This window comes from Eretmochelys imbricata, chromosome 3, assembly GCF_965152235.1.
Source record: "Eretmochelys imbricata isolate rEreImb1 chromosome 3, rEreImb1.hap1, whole genome shotgun sequence".
Taxonomy (NCBI): Eukaryota; Metazoa; Chordata; order Testudines; family Cheloniidae; genus Eretmochelys; species Eretmochelys imbricata.
The window spans coordinates 93,906,895-93,923,670 of NC_135574.1; the positions used below are offsets into that span (position 1 = coordinate 93,906,895).

At 47.0% G+C, this 16,776-nt stretch overlaps 1 long non-coding RNA gene across 1 annotated transcript in view; it reads left to right on the forward strand.

The window, feature by feature from the left end:
• Positions 1-16,776, forward strand: part of LOC144262088 (uncharacterized) — a 47,746-nt gene that overhangs the window by 14,745 nt on the left and 16,225 nt on the right. Inside the window, exon 2 of the long non-coding RNA XR_013345486.1 lies at positions 10,406-10,562. This is a non-coding gene — a long non-coding RNA (uncharacterized LOC144262088). The remainder of the gene's footprint in view (positions 1-10,405; positions 10,563-16,776) is intronic.

Sequence of the window (16,776 nt, forward strand, 5' to 3'; positions counted from 1 at the left end):
CAAAGGTACACTCACCAGAGGTGCCTTCTCCGGCTTCGTGGTCCGTGGCTTCAGGATGATGAACAGTTTCTGGCTGCCGGGGAGAAGGGATTTTCCGCTTGCGGCTGTGCGCTATCCTCAGCCTCCTCCTCATCCACAAAATCCTCATCCCTGTTGCGTGAGACTCCCCCCTTGCAGGTGTCCATGGATAGTGGTGGGGAAGTGGTAGGGGTGCTCCCTAGAATTGCATGCAGCTCATCATAGAAGCGGCATGTATGGGACTCTGACCCGGAGCAACCGTTTGCATCCTTTGTTTATTGGTAGGCTTGCCTCAGCTCCTTAACTTTCACACGGCACTGCTGTGTGTCCCTGTTGTAGCCTCTGTCCATCATGCCCTTGGAGATTTTGGCAAATATATTGGCATTTCGTCTTTTGGAACGGAGTTCTGCCTGCACAGATTCTTCTCCCCATACAGCGATCAGATCCAGTCTCTCCCATTCAGTCCATGCTGGAGCGCTTTTGCGATTCTGGGACTCCATGGTCACCTGTGCTGATCATCTCGCCACGCTGGCCAAACAGGAAATGAAATTCAAAAGTTCCCGGGGCTTTTCCTGTCTACCTGGCCAGTGTATCTGAGTTGAGAGTGCTGTCCAGAGCAGTCGCAATGGAGCACTCTGGGATAGCTCCCCGAGGCCAATACCGTCAAATTGTGTCCACACTACCCCAAATTCGACCCAGCGAGGTTGATTTTAGCACTACTCCCCTTGCCGGGGAAGAGTACAGAAATCGATTTTTAGAGCCCTTTAAGTCAACAAAACAGGCTTGGGTGCAGGGTTAAATCGACCTAACGCTGCTAAATTCGACCTAAACTCATAGTGTAAACCAGGGCTTAATTGTGAACAGGGACATTATATGATATTTGACCAGTGTCCCTGTTCACAATTAATATATATTGAAAAAAGTGCTGATATTTGAAAGCAACTGACAGGGTTACGTAACTAGGAATTGCCATACAACAACAGCCCCAGGGTGCACCTAATTCAGTATCTTGTGGGCAGTCATAATCTGAAAGGAGAGGTTCCCAAGCGTATATTTAGACACGTATATTTGTCCAATAGGATTCTACAGAGAGAAATTTCTTCATAGTCATAGCTGGAGATCAGTTTGTGATGTAAAGCAGGAGGCTGGATCATCTTCGTAATGTTATGCAGTAACAGCAGTTGCTATCATTTCATATTAATGTAACTGGATTTGAATCTTTGCTGCTTGCCTCTGTCCTACACAAGTGAGTTACAAGGACTGATTATTTAAATATCAACTGAGCCCTGGTCTACACTAGGAGTTGAGGTCGAATTCAGCAGCGTTAAATCGATTTAACCCTGCATCCGTCCACATGACAAAGCCCTTTTTTTCGACTTAAAGGGCTCTTAAAATCGATTTCCTTACTCTACACCTGGCAAGGGGATTAGCGCTGAAATCGGCCTTACTGGGTCAAATTTGGGGTACTGTGGACGCAATTAGACAGTATTGGCCTCCGGGAGCTATCCCAGAGTGCTCCATTGTGACCGCTCTGGACAGCACTCTCAACTCAGATGCACTGGCCAGGTAGACAGGAAAAGGCCCGCAAACTTTTGAATTTCAATTTCCTGTTTGGCTAGCGTGGCGAGCTGATCAGCAGAGGTGACCATGCAGAGCTCATCAGCAGAGGTGACCATGATGGAGTCCCAGAATCGCAGAAGAGCTCCAGCATGGACCGAACAGGAGGTACGGGATCTGATTGCTGTATGGGGAGAGGAATCCGTGCTATCAGAACTACGTTCCAGTTTTCGAAATGCCAAAACATTTGTCAAAATCTCCCAGGGCATGAAGGACAGAGGCCATAACAGGGACCCGAAGCAGTGCCGCGTGAAACTGAAGGAGCTGAGGCAAGCCTACCAGAAAACCAGAGAGGCGCATGGCCGCTCCAGGTCAGAGCCCAAAACATGCTGCTTCTATGATGAGCTGCATGCCATTTTACGGGGTTCAGCCACCACTACCCCAGCCGTGTTGTTTGACTCCTTCAGTGGAGATGGAGGCAACACGGAAGCAGGTTTTGGGGATGAGGAAGATGATGATGATGAGGTTGTAGATAGCTCACAGCAAGCAAGCGGAGAAACCGCTTTTCCCGACAGCCAGGAACTGTTTCTCACCCTGGACCTGGAGCCAGTACCCCCCAAACCCACCCAAGGCTCCTCCCGGACCCACCAGGTGGAGAAGGGACCTCTGGTGAGTGTACCTTTTAAAATACTATACGTGGTTTAAAAGCAAGCATGTTTAATAATTAATTTGCCCTGGCATTCACGGCTCTCCTGGATGTACTCCCAAAGCCTTTGCAAAAGGTTTCTGGGGAGGGCAGCCTTATTCCACCCACCATGGTAGGACACTTTACTACTCCAGGCCAGTAGCACGTACTCGGGAATCATTGTAGAATAAAACATTGCAGTGTATGTTTGCTGGTGTTCAAACAACATCCGTTCTTTATCTCTCTGTGTTATCCTCAGGAGAGGGATATAATTCATGGTCACCTGGTTGAAATAGGGTGCTTTTCTTAAGGGGACATTCAGAGGTGCCTGTTCCTGGTGGGCTGTTTGCCTGTGGCTGAACAGAAATGTTCCCTGCTGTTAGCCACGGAGAGGGGGGAGGGGCTAGCTACGCAGTGGGGGGAGGCAAAATGCGACCTTGGAACGAAAGCACATGTGCTATCTATGTAATGTTAACAGCAAGGTTTACCGTGAAAGAGTGTACCCATTGTTCTATAAAATGTGTCTTTTAAATACCACTGTCCTTTTTTTTTTCCTCCACCAGCTGCATCTGTTTCAAGGATCACAGGATCTTCTCTTTCCCAGAGGCTAGCAAAGATTAGAAGGCGAAAAAAAACGCACTCATGATGAAATGTTCTCTGAGCTCATGCTGTCCTCCCACACTGACAGAGCACAGACGAATGCGTGGAGGCAAACAATGTCAGAGTGCAGGAAAGCACAAAATGAGCGGGAGGAGAGGTGGCGGGCTGAAGAGAGGGATGAAGGCGAAAGGTGGCGGCAGCGTGATGAGAGGAGGCAGGATTCAATGCTGAGGCTGCTGGAGGATCAAACTCATATGCTCCAGCGTATGCCTGAGCTGCAGGAAAGGCAGCCGGAGCACAGACTGCCACTACAGCCCATGTAACCAACCGCTCTCTTCCCCAAGTTCCATAGCCTCCTCACCCAGATGCCCAAGAACGCGGTGGGGGGGTGCCTCCGGCTACTCCACCCCAGAGGATTGCCCAAGCAACAGAAGGCTGGCATTCAATAATTTTAAAGTGCTGTGTGGCCTTGTCCTTCCCTCCTCCACCACCACCCCTCCTGGGCTACCTTGGTAGTTATCCCCCTATTTGTGTGCTGAATGAATAAAGAATTCATGAATGTGAAGCAACAATGACTTTATTGCCTCTGCAAGGAGTGATCGAAGGGAGGAGGTGAGGTGGTTAGCTTGCAGAGAAGTAGAGTGAATCAAGGGGAGGGGGGTTTCATCAAGGAGAAACAAAGAGAACTTTCACACCGTAGCCTGGCCAGTCATGAAACTGGGTTTTCAAAGCTTCTCTGATGTGTACCGCGCCCTCCTGTGCTCTTCTAAATGCCCTGCTTTCTGGCTGTGCGTAACCAGTAGCCAGGCGATTTGCCTCAACCTCCCACCCCGCCATAAACGTCTCCCCCTTACTCTCACAGAGATTGTGGATCACACAGCAAGCAGTAATAACAGTGGGAATATTGGTTTCGCTGAGGTCTAAGCGAGTCAGTAAACTGCGCCAGCGCGCAGCCCAAATGCACATTCTGCCACCATTCTGCACTTGCTCAGCCTGTAGTTGAACAGCTCCTGACTACTGTCCAGACTGCCTGTGTACGGCTTCATGAGCCATGGCATTAAGGGGTAGGCTGGGTCCCCAAGGATAACTATAGGCATTTCAACATCCCCAACAGTTATTTTCTGGTCTGGGAGGTAAATCCCTTCCTGCAGCCGTTTAAACAGACCAGAGTTCCTGAAGATGCGAGCATCATGTACCTTTCCCGGCCATCCCATGTTGATGTTGGTGAAACGTCCCTTGTGATCCACCAGAGCTTGCAGCACTATTGAAAAGTACCCCTTGCGGTTTATGTACTCGCCAGCTTGGTGCTCCGGTGCCAAGATAGGGATATGGGTTCCGTCTATGGCCCCACCACAGTTAGGGAATCCCATTGCAGCAAAGTCTTCCACTATGACCTGCACATTTCCCAGAGTCACTACCTTTGATAGCAGCAGCTCAGTGATTATGTGGGCTACTTGCATCACAGCAGCCCCCACAGTAGATTTGCCCACTCCAAATTGATTCCCAACTGACCGGTAGCTGTCTGGCATTGCAAACTTCCATAGGACTATTGCCACTCACTTCTCAACTGTGAGGGCTGCTCTCATCTTGGTATTCTTGTGCCTCAGGGCAGGGGAAAGCAAGTCAAAGTTCCATGGAAGTGCCCTTACGCATGCAAAAGTTTCGCAACCACTGGGAAGCATCCCAGACCTGCAACACTATGCGGTCCCACTAGTCTGTGCTTGTTTCCCGAGCCCAGAATCGGCGTTCCACCGCATGAACCTGCCCCATTAGCACCATGATGCCCACATTGCAAGTGCCCATGTTTTGACAGAAGTCTGAGTCCATGTCCTTATCACTCACGTGACCGCGCTGACGTCGCCTACTTGCCCAGTTTCACTTTGCCGGGTTCTGGTGCTGCATATACTGCTAGATAATGTGTGTGGTGTTTAATGTGGTCCTAATTGCCAAAGTGATCTGAGCAGGCTCCATGCTTGCCATGGTATGGCGTCTGCACAGAAAAAAGGCACGGAACGATTGTCTGCCGTTGCCCTGACGGAGGGAGGGGCGACTGACAACATGACTTACAGGGTTAGCTTACAGGGAATTAAAATCAACAAAGGGGGTGGCTTTGTGAGAAACAGAATGGCCCCCTCAAGGGTGGAACTCAAAACTGGGTTTAGCAGGCCGTTGATTTCACGGAGCGAGGGAGGAGAAAATGAATACAATACAAATCTGGTCTATTTCTTGTTCTGAGCCACTTCATCTATCTTTATACATCTTGCTGGCAGCAGACTGTGCAGTATGACCGATAGCCATTGTCATCTCCTGGGTGCTCGGCAGAAGATGGTGCAGTATGACTGCTGGCCATCATCCGGTAGGACTCAATCGCCATGAGACAAATCTTAAAAGAGAATTGACCAGGCTGAGTCATTCAAGCGGGCTCCATGCTTGCCGTGGTATGGCGTCTGCACAGGTAACTCAAGAAAAAAAGCGCAAAACGATTGTCTGCCCTTGCTTTCACGGAGGGAGGGTGGGAATGGGGGCCTGACAATATGTACCCAGAACCACCCGTGACAATGTTTTAGCCCCATCAGGCACTGGAATTTCTTCCCAGAATTCAAATGGGTGGTGGAGACTGCGGGAACTGTGGGATAGCTACCCACAGTGCAATGCTCCGGAAGTCGACGGTTGCCTCAGTACTGTGGACACACTCCGCCGACTACATGCAATTAGAGCATTTGTGTGGGGACACACACAATCGACTGTATAAAACAGATTTCTGCAAAACCGACTTCTATAAATTCGACTTAATTTCGTAGTGTAGACAAGGCCTGAGTAAAATAATATCTTATTTGTTTTAAATTTGTTTTCTTAGCTTTGCTGAGTGCCTTTCTAGCCTGTTATTGAAAGGATGAGATGAAAAGGAGCCTCTCCTTGACCACTTTTCTGTATACCATTTATTTTTTATATGTGAATGTGATGGACTGTCCACCCCACAGAGGTGTAAAAAGGATTAATCATTCTCCCTATCCCAGAGTGGAGCAATGGAGGTGAGTCCTCCAAGCAGCCTATGCTGCAGGGACATGCTGGCCGCCACTTCCCGCAGCTCCCATTGGCCAGGAATGGTGAACTGCGGCCACTGGGAGCTGCAGGTGGCCGTATAAGTGTAAACAAGCTGTAATCTGCTGGCAGGCCACCAGACTACACTGACGGGCCACGTGCAGGCCTCAGGTTGCCCACCATTGACTTAGGATATGTCTACACAGCAAAGAAATTCACAGCTGGCTAGTGCCAGCCAACTTGGGCTAATGGGCTCGAGCTGAGGGGCTGATTCATTGCTGTGGAGATTTATGGGTTCAGGCTGTAACCCAGCTCTAGGATCCTGTAAGGTGAAGGGTCCCAGAGCTCAAGCTCCAGCCCAAACAGTGAGCCTGAGTGGGCTGGCATGGGCCAGCTGTAGTTTGGGGGGTTTTTTTGCTATGTAGATATACTCTTAGATTTGTTCCAACTTGCCTTACCTTCCTCTTCTGGCCCAGTCAGCAACCAGATAGCTATGCCTCTCCTGGCATCACCCCTTCAACACTTGGCAAGATCAACGCACTTTCCCTAATTGTCTTGACTCATGGGCCTAGCAGTCAGACCTGGTTCATGCCATCTGCTAGCTGGACCTGGCTCTCTGTGCTCTAACAGTATTGCCTAGTGGATAGCACACTGGAGTAGGATTCAGGTGACCTGGGTTCCATTCCTGGCTCTGCCACTGGTCTGCTGGGTGACCAGAGCAAGTCACTTGGCTGCTCTGTGCCTCAGTTTCCCCATTTGTAAAATGGGAATAATGATACTGACTTCTTTGTAAAGCACTTTGAGATCAAGTGATTTGCTCCAGCAGGCTTCTCTGTGAGTCTATCTCCAAGTCCCAGTCTTAGATTGTTTGGGCCAGCTGATTGGTCATGAACTGCCCAGGTGGCCTATATCCAGTTTGCTATTCTAAAGGAGGTGCTCGGTCCTGCTTTCACAGCCTCCAATAAGAGGAGGGTGGGATTTCTTGCCAGCTCTCTAACCAAAACGGGGCTTGGGGGTAAAGAGATCAACTTCTCTCTTCTGCCTAGGCCATAAACAATTAAGGTTTGGGAGGGGGGGTTGGCCCCTTCCAAAATGGTAATTGGCCATCTCAGTGAAGGCTTCATACAGGCCTCCGATAAATCTGTAGCACCCTACCCAACTCTTGAGGGTGCCAGGAGGAGCATTCTTTCCTTCTGTTTTCCCAGCCAATCCCAGAGCCAGATGGCTAATACAAAGGTGAGGGATTTTCCCTACTTTCTCTCTCCCAGCCTCTGGTCAGCTGCTACAGGGATTGGGTGTGTCTATATCAGGCTTTCCCAAATGATGGGGACTTGAACCAGTGGTGGGGGGCAGGAGAGCATCTGTCTGGATTGGGGCTGAATTTTGTTCATTTACAGCCTTGAAAATAAGCAAATGCAAATGGCTATATGCAGTGCTTAAAGTGGTAGGGGGTGTGGGTGTATCATAATCTGGGAGCAGCAGCTCTGGTAAGACCATGCTTGAGGTGACCCAGCTTGTTTGGGGGGTTTTTTTTGGCTGGGTATATGACTCCTTATCACTCCCATCCCCACAGCTGCTAAGCACTGTCTGTAATAATTTTCTGTTCCATTTCCTAGCTCCAGCCGAGGTTTGTCTCTCACACCCAGCTGAGGAGAGAGCAGGGTTTCCCTTAAGTAGTATTGGGAACCATCCTACTGCTGTGGCACCAGGACAGGAGACAGGGAGACCTTCTCCCGAAGCCAAACTGAGAATGGAGGAGAGAGAGGCTGTAGCACTCAGCTGTCTGACAGCCTTGTTAATAGCATGGTGAGGATGACAGAATGGAGGACTGGGCTTTGAGAAAACAGACTTGCAAGGGATCAGGCTGGGAAGACAGAAGCTAAAAAGGGAAAAGGCTGAGGATGCTCCCCCTTGAGTCTTTATGCTCCCATTTTGTTTCCCTCCTTTTGCTCCTTGAGCCCTGTTCTTCCTTAAGCTCCATTCCTGTGAGGAGATGGGCAGATCACTCTTCAGTTTCATTCGGAGTCATTCTGGTTGCACAGAAACAAGCTCTGTCGTGAAACAAGTCAAGGTAAAGGCTATTCTAACTGCATATACTAATATTTCATTAATAGTTATATTTAAACAAACAGAAAGAAAGAGACATTGTCCCTAGCACACTCGAAGTACTAAGCTCATTTTCTTTGAAAAAAATGGGGCTTGATGGTCAAGAGTTTGAGAACCACTGTTCTGCACTACTCCACACACACACACACCCCCATCAGCTAGAATTACTATACAATTCCCCTTCATTATAGCCTTCATTTTTTAATGTCTCCCCACCCTTCCTCTATTCAAGGTTTTTAAACTTTAGCAGAATTACATTTTAATTGGTTCCTGTTAATTTCCCTTGTGCCCATAGGCATTTGAAATATATCAGTGGAAACTGGACAGTTTTCAGTCTCTGCAGCTTTTAGAAACTTAGCAGTAGCAGAAGCGCTGGAGCCTTAGGCACCAACTTCCGCTGGTGCCAGTGGGTGCTCGACCCCACTCTGCTCCTGGCCCCGCCCTGACTCCATTCCACCCCCTTCCCCAAAGTCCCCGCCCCGGCCCCACCTCCTCCCCTGAGCACACCATGTTCCCGCTCCTCCCCTCTCCTTCCCAGAGCTTGTTTCGCAGCAGCAAGTGCTGGGAGGTAGGCGGAGAAGCGGCGCGCTCAGGGGAGGGGGGGGAAGCTTGGCTGTGGTGGGTGCAGAGAACACACTAATTTTTCCCCGTGGGTGCTCGAGCCCCGGAGCACCCATGGAGTCGGCGCTTGTGTCTGGAGCTGTGCATTTGCAGAGTGAGGCAAACATGTCTGCGCTTGTCATAAATATAAAGGGAAGGATAAACACCTTTAAAATTCCTCCTGGCCAAAGGAAAACCCCTTTCACTTGTAAAGGGTTAAGAAGCTAGGATAACCTCGCTGGCACCTAACCAAAATGACCAATGAGGAGACAAGATACTTTCAAAGCTGGAGGTGGGGAGAAACAAAGGCTCTCTCTGTCTGTGTGATGCTTTTGCCGGGAACAGAAAAGGAATGGAGTCTTAGAACTTCGTAAGTAATCTAGTTAGATATGCGTTAGATTCTATTTTGTTTAAATGGCTGATAAAATAAGCTGTGCTGAATTGAATGTATATTCCTGTTTTTGTGTCTTTTGTAACTTAAGGTTTTGTCTAGAGGGATTCTCTATGTTTTGAATCTAATTACCCTGTAAAGGTATTTACCATCCTGATTTTACAGAGGTGATTCTTTTACTTTTTTTTTTTCAATTAAAATTCTTCTTCTAAGAACCTGATTACTTTTTCATTGTTCTTACGATCCAAGGGTTTGGGTCTGTGTTCACCTATGCAAATTGGTGAGGATTTTTATCAAGCCTTTCCCAGGAAAGGGGGTGTAGGGCTTGAGGAGACTTGGGGGGAAAAGACGTTTCCAAGTGGGCTCTTTCCTGGTTATATATTTGTTAGACGCTTGGTGGTGGCAGCAATAAAGTCCAAGGGCAAAAGGTAAAATAGTTTTGTACCCTGAGGAAGTTTTAACGTAAGCTGGTAAAAATAAGCTTAGGAGGTTTTCATGCAGGTCCCAACATCTGTACCCTAGAGTTCAGAGTGGGGAAGGAACCTTGACAGCACTGGATGCATTAAAATCATGTTTGGAAAGTTATCTTTGCAAACAAAAAGGACAGAGCCCTGGGAGCTTTTTTGGGGTGGAGAGTTATGAAAAACTAGATTCTGCAGAAAGTGATGACATAGACCCAAGAATGTTTCCTACTCACCCTGGGCAAATATTTGTGTGGATTTTTGAAAGCCTGACTTTGGCTAGGAAAGGGATGGTGATTGAATGAAGGTGAGAAAAAATTAGAGCATTTAGAAAAAAAAACTGAAGAAAGAATGAAATTGAAAAACGTTCAAATATATGAATGGATGTGTCAGGGGGTGCACTCACCGATGGTGGCATCTTCTGCTAGCTGTCCTGGAAATTAGCTCTGCCAGGCATTGAGCTCCCCCTCTGGCAGGGTCTTCCCCCCAGGCGGTGTCTCCCTGCAACCGTCTCACTCCACGGACTGCAATCTCCTCTTCATGGCACGTCACTAAGGTCCTCCCTCTCTAGGGAACTTGAAGTCCTTCCCGACCCACTGGCTGGCCTCTCCAACACCCTCTGACACTCACAAGAGGCTGGTAGGGGAACCCAGGCCTCTCCTGTACACTAGATTCCAGCCCAGGAACCCTATAACAAGCAGCTAAGGCTCTGTATGGACCCAGCCCTTGCTGCTGTTTCCCTGGACTACTTCCTACATAACTAACTTCCTTTTTCCCTGAATTCACTAGCCTTGCAAATTCCTCCACTCAGGGAATGACTGCAGCTTACTTTGCTGCACAGCCTCTTTGCTGTTTACTGATCCTGGGCTTTATCCTCACTCCACCTGTTTCTGGCCAACTGAGCCTACTTCTAATCAGTGGCATTCTCATGTGCTCCTCCTCCAGGTGCATCCAGTGGAGTTCTTATTGAAGGCCGGCCCCCATAGCCCCTTTCAGCACTGTGTGATACAGATGCCCTATAAATATAAAGGAGTGGGGACTTGGCAAGGCAAGAATTCAGGTACAGTGGACTCCTGAAGTGAAAAATGAAGAGGAAAGAAAGGTAAAATTAAGTTTATATACACAGCTTGTATTGATATTGCTGAACCATATTATTCACAGTAGAAAACTAAATGATTGCACCTGTCTATAGGGCCTGAAGTTCTTGACAGCACTCTTCTGAAGACACAAACATTTCAGTCCCCTCCAAAATGTGTTCTTTTAAATAAAATATTACAGCAATTATCAACGGGTTTTATAACTGATTTATAAATGTAATATGCATCTTTGTATTTTTATTGAGTTAGTTTAAGACACATACATTTGCCTGCCTGATAGTTTATTATGATAGTTAATATAAATTACATTTTCAGATAACTGTGGATGACAAACACTAGAGAAGTGAACATTTTGATTCTTATTATTCCTATAATGGCAAAATAGATAAATTATACCTCTCTCTTTAAAAGTGCTTGTGCTGTGGCTCAACCTTAAGGGACTAGGAACTGCCTTAAAGATTACCCTGGAGATCTAGTTATGTCAATAACTAACTGTTACATACCTACTGGAAAGATTTCTAAAGCTGCGCACAGAAAAGCAAAAAGGTCACTCCTTGAAACACCTATGCTGTAAGTGATCTAAAGAACTCCTCCTAGGGAGTGAACTATAGATTCTTTGTACTACTAAGATAGCACATCAATGGCCCTCACCTCCCTTATAAGCTATGTTTGATGTGGAATGGAAACTGAGGTGAAAGAACCATATCTAATGAATGTGGAGGAAAACAAAGTGCAAATAGGAATACATATCTGATCTGCCCTGCCTAGCCTAGCTTCACCTAGTTTATATTGTGTATAGTACCAAGTACTATTTGCCCATGTTCCCTTCGTGAAGATTTTGCACTTCAGGTTCCATGGCAGCAAATTAAATCTATTCCTGCTTTCAGCATGAACTTTCTTCTGTTACATGTACTAGTTACAGATTGAATCAAAGAATATCATGCATATTAATTCAAGTAATGCAAATAAGATATACTGTAATTCAAATAGCTAAGATCAAAGTCCTGTTTCTTGGATATGTGAAAGATTGGGTGATTAACACTTCAAGTAGCAGAATAATTACAATCGGTGAGAGCACTTAAAACTTCTTTCTTTGTACACTTAAACAGGAACCTCTTAAAAATCATGTAATGAGATATCTTGTTATCAGCATCTTTCCTAAACACATCTTCTGAATAGGAACCTGTCAGGCCTCTTCTGTAGGTACTGGGCTGTGCTACAGTATGCACAGAAAGTAAAGCAGTTCTGGAAATAATTTTTTCCCCATACAAAGTTTCAACAAAACCGATTTTTTTTCATGTTAAATTTTTCAGTTTTTCATATAAAAACCGAAAACTGCAAAACTGAAGATTTTTTTCTTGAAAAACTGAAAATGATGTAAACTTTGAAAACTTGAAATTTTTAAACAAACATAGAATGTTTTGCAAAAAGCCAACCTCACATAAAAACAGCATTTTCCATTAAAAATGCTCTACTGGCAAATTTTCAGTCAGGTTTAGGAACCAGTATCCAGTCTAGATTTCTTAATGAGCTCTTTGACCCATAGAACAAATGTCCCTCCCTTTCCACTGAATAACCAGTAAAATGCACTTTGTGCAATCCAGGGCATTATTTTTCTGATGACTTTCATAGCATGCAATAATGTTAATAGTAGAGATGGTCAAACGATGGCAAAATTATTCATGAATAATTTGTCAAAATCCCAACATTGGCTAAATTATTTATAAATAATAATTTGACCAGCCCTAATGAACAGTCCAATAGTTGCATCATCATCCTTCACTACAACTCATGGGTTGTTTGTTTCTCTTTTAAATTACATTTACAAGTATGCAAGCACAGGACCATCTGTATCCCCTGCCCAGGGTCTACCAGTCAATAAAGAGATGAAACTAATGTTGTAATAGACCAAAGGCTGTGTCTACACCAAGGATTATCAGTAAGTCTAGCATCAGTTCAGTTTCATCAGTGATAGCAATAGTACAGGTTCTAGTATAGACCAGGTGCAGATATTTGTAATATTGTTTTCACACAGAATCTCCCATCCAAGTGTTGACCATGGCTACTGCTGTTTCTCTTGTGAGAGCTGACAAAAGCACAGCAAAAGATGGGATGTTTGAAGGCTCTACTTTTGAATATTTAATTTCTGCCTATAATATTCTTTTTAATTTGACTCCATAGGACTCAATAAAACAGGATTTGTAGTAAAACAAGCAAGGAATTCATCACGTGACAGATGGTAATCAATAAATCATGTGCTAATTGTAGCTATCTTGTGTTTCAAGTCAAATTTCTACATTTCAGAGTCAAGACTACTAGCATGCTTGTGGTTTTGCACCTGTAGCTTTCCAGCTCTGCAGTGCTGATTTAAAAATTGCTATTCTTCTCTCCTAATGCTTGTGAGAATCAAATTCAATATCCACAAAACTAAGGAAATGGAATGAAGGAGCCAACAGAGAATGCTCCTTGCTAATCATCACTTGTTTGCAATAGCCCACATCTATGGCTTTTCAATGGAGATTCATGTTCTGGTGGGTTTCATGAACTAAAGGGAGTAACAATATAACACAACACATAGCGCTCAACATATTCGGGGTTCAGTACAAACATTAAGGGCTAGATTGTGCAACCCCGGCTCATATGGGCGAGGACTTACTCACCTGAGTAGTCCCATTGAAGTCTATGGGATTACTTGTGTGAGTAAGTGTTGCACTAGCCCTAAGTAAGAAAATAAAATCCACATGGTTGCTTGGTTACCAGCTCATCACTTTGGTCAACCGATCACACTCTTGACCAGTGGTGAGCTGGAGCCCGTTTGCACCGGTTCACGCGAACCGGTTGTTAAATTTTGAAGCCGGTTTAGAACCAGTTATTAAAGGGGTGGGCAAACTGTGGCCTGCGGGCCACATGCAGCCCACAGGACCGTCCTTTCCATCCCACCTGAGCTCTCGGCTGGGAAAGATCCCCTGAGAATTTTTACTCACCCAGCGGCACTCCGGGCCTTCGGAGGCACTTCGGCGGCAGGTTCTTCAGTGCCGCCGAAGATGCGGAGCGACTAAAGGACGTGCCGCTGAAGACCCAGAACAACTGAAGGAACCGGTTCTTCAGCTTCTGGCAGCTCATCACTGCTCTTGATATCTACAACAAGGGGGAAGGAAAGAAAGCCAAAATAGGGAAAGAACGAGTTGAAGAATAGTTAGATAACTCAGGTCTTGTCTACACTACGAAATTAGGTCAAATTTATAGAAGTCGGTTTTGTAGAAAGCATTTTTATACAGTTGATTGTGTGTGTCCCCACACAAATGCTCTAAGTGCATGTAGTCGGCGGAGTGTGTCCACAGTACCGAGGCAACCGTCGACTTATGGAGCGTTGCACTGTGGGTAGCTATCCCACAGTTCCCGCAGTCTCCACCACCCATTTGAATTCTGGGTAGAAATTCCAGTGCCTGATGGGGCTAAAACATTGTCACGGGCGGTTCTGGGTACATATCGTCAGGCCCCCCTTCCCTCCCTCCCTCCGTGAAAGCAAGGGCAGACAATCGTTTTGCACCTTTTTTCTTGAGTTACCTGTGCAGACGCCATACCACGGCAAGCATGGAGCCCGCTCAGCTAACCGTCACTGTATGTCTCCTGGGTGCTGGCAGACGCGGTACTGCATTGCTACACAGCAATCAGTTTATTGCCTTTTGGGAGCAGACAGTGCAGTATGACTGGTAGTCCAGGGTGCTCTTTTAACCGACCTCGATAAGGTCGGGGTGCCTGGGCAAACATGGGAGTGACTCAGCCAGGTCATTTCCCTTTTAAGTTTTTTCTCCTGGCGATTCAATCCTACCGGCAGTGCACTGCCTTTTAATCTGCAGCCAGTAGAAGACGATGGCCAGCAGTCATGCTGCATCGTCTTCTGCCAAGCACCCAGGTGATGACTATGGCTATCGGTCATACTGCACAGTCTGCTGCCAGCATGATGTATAAAGATAGATGAAGTGGATCAAAACAAGAAATAGACCAGATTTGTTCTGTATTCATTTTCTCCTCCCTCGCTCCATGAAATCAACGACCTGCTAAACCCAGTTTTGAGTTCTATCCTTGAGGGGGCCATTCTGTTTCTCGCAAAGCCACCGCCTTTGTCGATTTTAATTCCCTGTAAGCCAAACCTGTAAGCCATGTTGTCAGTCGCCCCTCCCTCCACCAGAGCAACGGCAAACAATCGTTTCGCACCCTTTTCCCTGGATTTGCCCGAGCAGAAGCAGACGCCATAGCACAGCAAGCATGGAGCCCGTTCAGCTCACCACAGCAGTTATCACCATTGTAAACACCTCGCGCATTATCATGCAGTGTATGCAGAACCAGCACCTGAAAAGCCAGGCGAGGAGGCGACAGCAGAGTGGTGATGAGGACATGAATACACTTTTCTCTAAAACTGCATTCCCCCACAATTTGGAGATCATGGTGTTAATGGGGCAGGCTGATGCTGTGGAACGCTGATTCTGGGCCCGGGAAACAAGCACAGACTGGTGGGACCACATAGTGTTGCAGGTCTGGGATGATTCCCAGTGGCTCCGAAACTTTTGCATGCGTAAGGGTACTTTCATGGAACTTTGTGACTTGCTTTCCCCTACCCTGAAGTGCAAGAATACCAAGATGAGAGCAGCCCTCACAGTTCACAAGCAAGTGGCAATAGCACTGTGGAAGCTTGCAACGCCAGACAGCTACCGGTCAGTTGGGAATCAATTTGGAGTGGGCAAATCTACTGTGGGGGTTGCTGTGATGCAAGTAGCCGATGCAATCACTGAGCTGCTGCTATCAAAGGTAGTGACTCTGGGAAATGTGCAGGTCATAGTGGATGGTTTTGCTGCAGTGGGATTCCCTAACTGTGGTGGAGCTATAGACGGAACGCATATCCCTATCTTGGGACCGGACCACCAGGGCAGCCAGTACATAAACCGCAAGGGGTACTTTTCAATAGTGCTGCAAGCACTGGTGGATCACAAGGAACATTTCACCAACATCAACGTGGGATGGCCGGGAAAGGTACATGACGCTCGCGTCTTCAGGAACTCTGGTCTGTTTAAACGGCTGCAGGAAGGGATTTACTTCCCAGACCAGAAAATAACTGTTGGGGATATTGAAATGCCAATAGTTATCCTTGGGGACCCAGCCTACCCCTTAATGCCCTGGCTCATGAAGCTGTACACAGGCAGCCTGGACAGTAGGCAGGAGCTATTGTTCAACTATAGGCTGAGCAATGGTGGTAGAATGTGCATTTGGACGTTTAAAGGGTAGCTGGTGCAGTTTACTGACTCGCTCAGACCTCAGCTAAACCAATATTCCCATTGTTATTGCTGCTTGCTGTGTGCTCCACAATCTCTGTGAGAGTAAGGGGGAGACGTTTATGGCGGGGTGGGAGGTTGAGGCAAATCGCCTGGCTGCTGGTTACGCGCAGCCAGACACCAGGGCGGTTAGAAGAGCACAGCAGGAAGTGGCACACATCAGAGAAGCTTTGAAATCCAGTTTCATGACTGGCCAGGGTATGGTGTGACACTTCTGTTTGCTTCTCCTTGATGAAAACCTGCCCCCTTGGTTTACTCTAATTCCCTGTGAGCCTCCCGCCTTCGATCACAGCTTGCTTGCAAAGGAAATAAAGTCACTGTCATTTAAAAAACATGTATTCTTTATTCATTGATTATAAAAATAGAGAGAGAACTTACAAGGTAGCCCGGGGGGAGTGTGGAAGGAGGGAAGGAAAAGGCCACTTTAAAACTTGTTTAATTCCAGCCTTCTGTTTCTTGGGCTGTCCACTGGGCTGGAGTGGTTGGGTGCCCGGAGCCGCCCACCCCTCGTTCTTGGGCGTCTGGGTGAGGAGGCTATGGAACTTGGGGAGTGAGGGAAGGCGGTTAAGCAGGGACTGCCGCGGCAGTCTGTGATCCTGCTGCCATTCATGAACCTCCACCAGACGCCGGAGCATGTCCATTTGATCCCGCAGTATCCCCAGCATTTCCTCATGCCTCCTCTGATCTTCCTGCCGCCACCTCTCCTCACATTCATCGGCCACCATCCTGTACTCTGCTATTGTGTCCCTCTACACAGCTCTGTCACTGCTGGATGACTGCATGAGCTCAGAGAACATGTCATCACGCGTGTGGTTTTTTTTTTGCCACCTTATCTGAGATAGCCTCTGGGATGGAGGAGGGAGGCTTGAAACATTTGCAGCTTCTGGAG